At 42.0% G+C, this 8,979-nt stretch overlaps 1 pseudogene; it reads right to left on the bottom strand.

Annotated features, from left to right (window-relative positions):
• Positions 1-305: 305 nt before the first annotated feature.
• Positions 306-1,001, bottom strand: LOC129043476 (nucleoside diphosphate kinase B-like; annotated as a pseudogene).
• Positions 1,002-8,979: the final 7,978 nt, after the last annotated feature.

Here is an 8,979-nt window from a genome sequence, read left to right as displayed (position 1 = left end):
CAGTTTTGTGGGATGTGCAAAGAAGTCAGGCTCTAATTGTCTAAAAACAGGCTTATTGGGGCTATATTTAAAGTAATATGTGTAAAAATTTGAATTGGTGCTGGCAGGCTTCGAGTTCATGGTCCTAGCCTGCTGCGAAGAAGTTCAACACATGAGGACCAAGAAATAGGGCCCATCGTTGACCCATTTACATCACATATGCATTCAGATTCCTTTTTGTTTGTTTATTTGTTTGTTTCCAGTTTCCAAAGGCTTTATTGCTAAATATCCTTTAGAAAAGAATGATCAATCCTGTTGCTTCCAAGTCAATGGAATGAAGAACCATGTCCAGGGACACTCCAAGCAGTGCTAAAGGAGACCACTTCTATGTCCACCTCCTGTTCATAGGCCCAGTCATAAGCACAAGACTTGTAATCAACCAGCTCTTCAGGTTAAGTTTTTCCCACTCACAGACTCTGACCTTGGAAATATGTAGTGCCATCAACTGTCTTGGTTTCCCAGGGCTGAGGGTATTTGGGGACATGAAGCTATAAACCATAGGCTGATTTATTTTTCAGCACTTTTTACTGAGTCACTGCCATGAATGATGTCCCTGCCAACCTGAATGCAGAAGTTCCCGCCAGTGGTGCCTGGCTTAGAATCCGTTGGATTGGTCTCCCCAAGCATCATTCGGCCTGTCTCCACTACACTCGGTCCCTACTCCATGGCCATGAGTTCATGTACTTCACCAGCCCAGGGAGGAATGGACAGTCTTTCAGGTCAGGGTAGAGCTGCTTCAGGTGTTCCTCAGAGGCCCAACGGTGGAATCCCTTCAGCTCAAAGTGCCTCATGACATTGCCCAGCAGGCCCCACTGCACACCGTGTGGCTTCATGGCGATAAAGGTGCGCTAGAGGTTGGACACGGTCTGGGAAGCTGATGGGGCAGGCAGTGGCTGCACTGCAGGAGTTGAGAGCTGCAGTGAACTGCACCCAGATTTCCTATCATGAGCATTAGAACACATATCGCTCCTGCTTCAGCCTTGCCAGTGAGAACAAGAACCCTCCTCTGCAGATAGCCCTGTCTCACTCCTTCCCATTCTTGTGCTTCCTTCTTCATACACCAGTGATGAATTTCCCATGACTTGGGGAGAAAAATCCAACTGGAAGTGGAAGGAGATAGTAGTGGTGGTGGTGGAGGGGGTGGTGCGGGGGAGAGGAAGAGTTAGTGATGAATCATGAATACTTAGGTAATATAATGGGACAGGCTTGGGCAGGAAGAAACACTGGGGCAGGACAGTTTATGTGAAGAACAAAAACGTTCTGGGAGATGTAGGTCAGAGCAGTGCCCTTAAGTCAAAACCACCGGCACTGTAGAGATGAATATTGTAAACAGCTTTTATTTTAATTCAGGCTGTCCCCACATCCAACCCCCCTTTTTTAATTTGCAGGAATCCTCCACCTTGTGTGGTGTCAGTGGGATGTGGTACCTCAACTCTTACCAAAGAATATCAGGATGAAGTCTTCCTCCTTCACACCCATCATGGAGGTGGGGGCACATGACCCAAGCTGGTTAATCCAATGCCCAGGGACTAGAGTTGAAGGGCAGTTAGCATCTTTCACCATGTACCACATGGTTATGGTATGCAGTGATAGAAGAGGCATTCAGTACTGGCATGTCCTCTGGAAGTGGAGAGCTGATTTTAGATAGCCCCAGTCAGTTGCTGTTACTTGCATCAAAGAGTCCTGATTACATCATGACCTCTCTTTGATCCAGAAGCTGTAAATTTCTACATGCCTTCAGGCAAACTCAGCTCTGTCTTCAAATAAAATAGAAGCAAATCACATACCTTTTTTCCACTTAAAGACAAATTCCTTCCAAGGATTATCAATATATTTATTAATCTCTTCTATTTATGGGCAGAAAAAAGTCCCCATGAATTTAAAATGTGAAAATATTTTTATTGACTTAAAGGTATAATAATTTTAGGGAAGCAAAATAGTTGTGTTCAATTATTGTCACAGCAAGATGCCTGTAAAACTTATATAATTGGATTGACTGGCACTGTTAATGACTCTTCAGATATGTACAAATCTAGTCATACACTCTAAAATTTGCAGAGACAAATCAATTTAATATGTTTTATTCACTTTCTAAGTTTAACATTGGGATATATTCTGATTGAATAAAACATTCAGATGTGCTCTAATTTACATTTTGCCCACAAAATAATTTCCAATTCTGTTTCATTCATACCATTGTTTAGTATTGTGGTTGTGCTCGTCATTTCTTAGCAAGGAGGACATAAGTTTCATCTATTACCAGCTGAATGATTTGACTCAAAAGGCAATTAAAAATCACACTCTTGGGAGGCCGAGGCAGGTAGATCATGAGGTCAGGAGATCGAGACCATCCTGGCTAACACAGTGAAACCCCATCTCTACTACTGAAACTACACACACACACACACACACACACACACGCACAATTAGCCGGGCATGGTGGTATGTGCCTGTATTCCCACCTATTCGGGAGACTGAGGCAGGAAAATCACTTGAACCCTGGAGGCGGAGGTTGCAGCAAGCCAAGATCATGCCACTGCACTCCAGCCTGGGCGACAGAGCGAGACTCCATCTCAAAAAAAAAAAAAAAAAATCACATTCAACCTAGACAATGTTACCAATTGAGCCACAGGTCAAGCCCAGGTTTAATGTAAAAGAGGACCACACTGGGAGTAGGCATGAAAACTGAGAGTCATGGTTCATTGGACACCATCTTTGAATGACTCACTTGGCCACCTGCTTTTTATTTTCTCTATAAAATGGATTAACTATTGCCTGACTGTCAATCACTATCACTTTCAAGATATCTTCACTTAATAACAGGTTGTTATAAGGATTAAATAAAGCTTGGGAAAATTCTAGTGACTTCTCCCTATGGATGAACAGAGATAGACTCAAACTTGAAATGATACAAATCTAGTGGGCATAGAAAAATTCTGGATCCGAAGACTTCAGTGGGTTAAAAGGATGGACTTACTTTAGGAACATGCAATTCAATAGAGGTAGAAGAAAACTCCAACAGTTGGATCTATAGATACTAATGAAAAAATTGATGAGTAGATGAATGACTTAATAGACCAATGTGGAAAAGAATGAAAGCTTTAAGTAGATAATAAAACAGTGAGATATGAAGAACTAAAAATGCTTCATCCAGATTTTTTTTAAATGCTTCAGTGGGACACATTAGTTATCTTCAAATATGTGAAGACTTTCATAAGCAGACATGGTAGACTTGTTCTTGAAAGGGGTATCAATGGGTTACAGGTGAAAGTCTGCAAGAACAATTCTGGCTGCTCAAGAGATATTCCAACGTGGCAAGAATGGAAAGAACATTGGGACTTAGTCTTGAGCTGCCCATCACTCTCAGGGCTTAAACAAGATTGAATATTCATTGCTGGAAATGTCAAAAAAGGGATCCAAATATCCCTTTGGCCAGTGAGCTGGCCAAGCAAGGTGATCTTTAGAGTGCCCTTCCAAACCTGAGATTCTAGATTTCCAAGCCTTGACACTTAACATCTGTCATGGAACCATTATAGCACCATCTGTCCAATTTCCCTGCTGATGATTTCACCTGACTATGTAATCCTGGAAGAGGGGGTGATGCCCATTAACTTGTAGCTGGTTTATATAAGCTAGAGCAAGCTGTGTGGTTTGAATCATGCATGTGTCCATAGGAATCTAAAATAATTGGCCAACTGTAAGCAGTGTTGTTGAATTTCATATTTTGTGAATATGTAAAATGCTTTGAATTACATTGAAACTTCCTAGGTTAAATTTAATATGTTCATGGACATTCATTATTTTCTCGTATTTCCACAAGTTAGAGATACCTTTCCAATGGACAAATCTTTGCCTTTTATCTTAAGGAGCTGAGGTGATTCAAGCAAGCCATTTGGAAGTTCATAATTTTGTGTTTTTTTCCTCGTAAAATTGTCTTCATGAAGGAATTAAGTAAGCAATATTTGTTTTCATTGAGAATATAATTTTATTTACAACTGATCTATTGTAGAATTTGGGTTCAACCTAGGAAATTGTTTTCCTCACATAAGAAAAAATATGTCCAGTTGCTTGCTAGAAAAAAATCATTACTTTTTTTGTACATTTAAGATCATGAATTTCTATTCTACTGGTTGTCAAAATAAAGTTAATTTAACTTATTTTTTCCTCTGCCATTGGCCCTTTTGGAGGGAGACTGGTCATTCCACAGTCGTTCATTCAAGCTTTGGCCACTAGGTGGAGTACTAGTTAAACATTGGCTGGCCTGCTTGCAATCTCACCTTGCACTTGAAAAACGCCAATTTTTTAGTCTTGTTATCAAAAGGCCAATTTCATTCACTTTAAAATAATCGTATTTATTCTAGCATTTGTCTCACATGGAAGTATATATATATTTTATCTGATAAATAATTTTTTATGTTGTCCTGTAAGAAAATAAGCCACTTAATAAAATGAGTTCCTCATCAAGGGAGCTGTGCAAGCAGAGGCTAGACAACCACTTGGCAGACAAGTTAGAAACAGAATGACGTTTTCACTGTAAATATTTTCGTGTGTAGTATTTTCTGAAAACAAAGATATTCTCTTACATAACCAGAGTGTGATGACCAATACCATTATCTTACCCAGGGGGTGGCAAATTTTGGCCTGAGACTCAGTCAAATCCAGCCCACCATCTATTTTTGCAGGGCGCCCTAGATAAGAATGCTTTTAGATAGTTAAGCTCTTTCTTTCCTTCCTTCCTTCCTTTCTTTCTTTCCTTTTTTCTTTCTTTTTTTTTCTTTCTCTCTTTCTCTTTCTTTTCTCTCTCCTTCCTTCCTTCCTTCTTTTCTTTCTTCTTGCTCTGTTGCCCAGACTGGAGTGCAGTGGCACGATGTTGGCTCACTGCAACCTCCGCCTCCCAGGTTCAAACGATTCTCATGCCTCAGCTTCCTGAGTAGCTGAGATTATAGGCATATGTCACCATGCCCGGCTAATTTTTGTAGACATGGGGTTTCATCACGTTGGCCAGGCTGATCTCGAACTCCTGACCTCAAGTGATCCACTGGCCTCGGCCTCCCAAAGTGCTGGAATTACAGGCATGAGCCACCGCACCCAGCCAGTTAAGCACTATTTAACACATGAATATATGATATTCATGTTTCAATGTTCATACACTAGATTTATCAGAACTCAGCATGCTCATTTGTTCACACGTCTGTGCCTGCTTTTGTGCTGCACATGCAGAATTTACTGCTTGTGACAGAGACCTGCCGAGGTTCTCTCACCGTTTGGTCTACAGAGCCTAAAATAGTTACTCTGGCCCTTTACAAAGAAAGCTTGCAGATCCCTGATCTAATCAACAAACGTTATTCAAATCTTTCCAATTGTCCCACTAATGTCCTTTATTTGGCCTGGAATCCAACCTAGTTATTTAACTTCTGTGGACCTTGGTTTCTCTCTTTGTGCGATTAAAATAGTAATAGTTCTTTCCCATTTAATTTTTGTGAAAATTTTATGAGTTGATTCAATAAATCTCTTGCAACAATGGTTGGCCTATAGAATAACCACCATATTAAGTGTTGGCAATTGTTACTACTTCAATCTTAGTTTTACTTTTCATTTTCAAAAATTCATATATTTGGCCAGGCGCAGTGGCTCATGCCTGTAATCCCAGCACTTTCAGAGACTGAGGCAGGAGGATCACTTGAGCCCAGGAATGTGAGACCAGCCTGGGCAACATAGCAAGACCCCATTTCTACAGAAAAAAGAAAAAAAATTATCTGGGCATGGTGACACATGTCTGTAATCCCAGCTACTCAGGAGGCTGAGGTGGGAGGATCGCTTGAGCACAGGAGGTTGAGGCCGCAGTGAGCCATGATTGCACCACTGCATTCCAGCCTGGGCAACCGAGTGAGACCCTGCCTCAAAAAATAAATAAAATGATATATGTATTTTTTAAATTAAGCAATACCTACATTCAGTACAAAAGTTAAATGGTACACATACAAAAGAGAATGCTGCAAAATGTTTCCCTGCTACTCTCTCCAAAGGCTACTGCTTTGGGAAATTTTAAATAACTACATAGTACTACATGGTATTTTTTAAAAACTTTTTTTTTTTTTTTTTTTGAGTCGGAGTTTCACTCTTCTTGCCCAGTCTGGAGTGCAATGGCAGGATCTTAGCTCACTGCAACCTCTGCCTCCCGGGTTCAAGTGATTCTCCTGCCTCAGCCTCCTGAGTAGCTGGGATTAAAGGCATGCGCCACCACGCCTGGCTAATTTTGTATTTTTAGTAGGGTTTCTCCATGTTGGTCAGGCTGGTCTCGAACTCCCGATTTCTGGTAATCTGCCCGCCTCGGCCTCCCAAAGTGCTGGGATTATAGGCGTGAGCCACTGCACCCAGCCAAAAATCTTTTTAAAATTAATTATTATTATTGTTATTTTTTTCGAGACAGAGTCTCCCTCTGTCACCCAGGCTGGAGTGCAGTGGCATGATCTTGGCTGACTGAAAACTCCACCTCCTAGGTTCAAGCAATTCTCCTACCTCAGCTTCCCAAGTAGCTGGGATTACAGGCATGTGACACCACACCCAGCTAATTTTTGTATTTTTAGTCAAGACAGGGTTTCAGCACATTGGCCAGGCTGGTCTTGAACTCCTGGCCTCAAGTGATCCGCCCACCTTGGCCTCCCAAAGTGCTGGGATTACGGGCATGAGCCACCGTGCCCAGCCACTACATGGTATTTAACCAGTGCCTTGTTGGTGTACTTTTAGGTCATTCCCAATTTTTTGCTATTATAGTTACAAAAATATTCTTGTGTTTGTGTATAGAGTAAATTCCTCAATGTGATACAGAAGTACTGGGAAGGAAAGAGCATGAGGCCTTTAAATGATATGAAAGCGAGGAAAGGAAGTGCTGGGTAGAGGAAGGCATGGTCCCTGGCTAGGACTCCACCCCCACAGACTTAGATGAGGACAGGCATTTCCTGCCCAAATGTTGCATTTCCCAAGACCACCCTGGCCTGCCACACCCCCATCCTGTGTCTATAAAAACCCGAGACCCTAGCAAGACAGACATACAAGCTGCTGGATGTTGAGAGGAGCACATAGATGGAGGAACACATGGGTGGCTGGATGTCGAGAGGAATGTACCAACAGTCACCAGCAGAACAATGAGTTTTGCTGGGGCAGCCAGAGGAGAGCCCAGGCTGCTGAGCAGCCCGACTCCAGAGGAAAACTTTCCCACTATATCCCCTTCTGACTTCCCCCAAGTTACCTCCACTCAGTAAAACCTTGCACTCATTCTCCAAGCCCACGTGTGATCCGATTCCTCCAGTACACCAAGGCAAGAACCCAGGATACAGAAAGCCCTCTGTGCTTGTGACAAAGTAGAGAGTTTAACTAAGCTGGTTAACACAAGCCACCCATAGACGGTGAAATTAAAAGAGCAAAACTAAAAGAGCACCCCGTAACACACGCCACTGGGGCTTCTTAGGAGTCATAAACATTCACCCCTAGACACTGCAGTGGGGTTGCAGCCCCACAGCCTGCCATTCTGTATGCTTCCCTAGAGGTTTGAGCAGCAGGCCACTGAAGAAGCAAGCCACATCCCCATAACATGCCCTACAAGGGGGACAAGGGAACTTTTCCCATTTCTACTGGGGGCTCGTGAAGGACATGAATATCTTTATTTTTGAGCGTTGTTAGCAAATTTCCCCTTTGAGAGATTGTTCCAATTTACAGTCTCACTGGAAGCATATGAGGGAAATGTTTCCTCCAAATATGAGATTATCGTTTTAGGAGTTTAACAAACTGATGGCTGAAAATTGGTAGTTCCCTTTTTAATTTAAAAATCTCTTATTAGTGAAAATGAACATCATTATCTATTAAGAATCAGTTGTATTTCCTCTTCTGTGAACACTCTATTCATATTCTTCGACCAATTTTTAAAAACAATTGGACATTTTCTTATGAGTTACAGATATTAGACATTTACAAAATTACGGCCGGGTGCGGTGGCTCACGCCTGTAATCTCAGCACTTTGGGAGACCAAGGTGGGCGGATCATGAGATCAGGAGTTCGAGATCAGCCTGACCAACATGGTGAAATCCCGTCTCTGCTAAAAATACAAAAACTAGCCGGACGTGGTGATGCTCGCCTGTAATCCCAGCTACTCAGGAGGCTGAGGCAGGAGAACAGCTTGAACCTGGGAGGCAGAGGTTGCAGTGAGACAAGATCACGCCACTGCACTCCAGCATGAGCGAGAGCAAGACTCTGTCCAAAAAAAAAAAAAAAAAGAAAAAATTACTCTGTGATATGAACTGTATTTTTAGCCCAAATTGTCAATTGTTTTTCAATTTTGTTTATGGTGATTTTTAAATCATTTGAACTTTACTGTAAAGATACAGAATGATAATATGATACTTTATGGAAAGTTCCAAATTAGTATAAAAATCTCAGCTGGTGAAATGTCTTGACTTACTAGGGGGACAGTGGAGTGGCATGCAAAGAACCTGGGCTTTGGGCGTGGCTAAGCTTGAGTTGAATCTTCTGCTTACTAGTGGTGTAGCCTTTCTGAACCTGTTTCCTGATCTGTGCAACAGGGAACGAAGGTGGCAGAATATGCCACTCTAACACATGTCTCTCTGGCATAGGGATTAGTTTGAGCTGAAAGCACTTGAAAAATAGCAAATGCAAGGAGAAGGTTTCTTTGAACTCCTCTTATTTGCCTAAAGATAGAAACTCCAAAAGGAACTCAGTTGTCATTAATCCCCTCCCCAGGAGTTTGATCAACCAGGGAAGATCAACTTTGATCACAAAATAGGAGACAAGAAGTCAGCACCGCACTCAGACAAACTTTGTCATGAACTATTAATGGGGTTCTGGACACAGTACCCCAAAATATGTTACCTTGGTGATATGGTTTGGCTGTGTCCCCACCCAAATCTCAACTTGAATTGTATCTC

Source organism: Pongo pygmaeus, chromosome 13, assembly GCF_028885625.2.
Source record: "Pongo pygmaeus isolate AG05252 chromosome 13, NHGRI_mPonPyg2-v2.0_pri, whole genome shotgun sequence".
Classification (NCBI taxonomy): domain Eukaryota; kingdom Metazoa; phylum Chordata; class Mammalia; order Primates; family Hominidae; genus Pongo; species Pongo pygmaeus.
The sequence above is the reverse complement of the archived record's forward strand: the minus strand, read 5'-3'. Positions and strand labels throughout refer to the sequence as shown.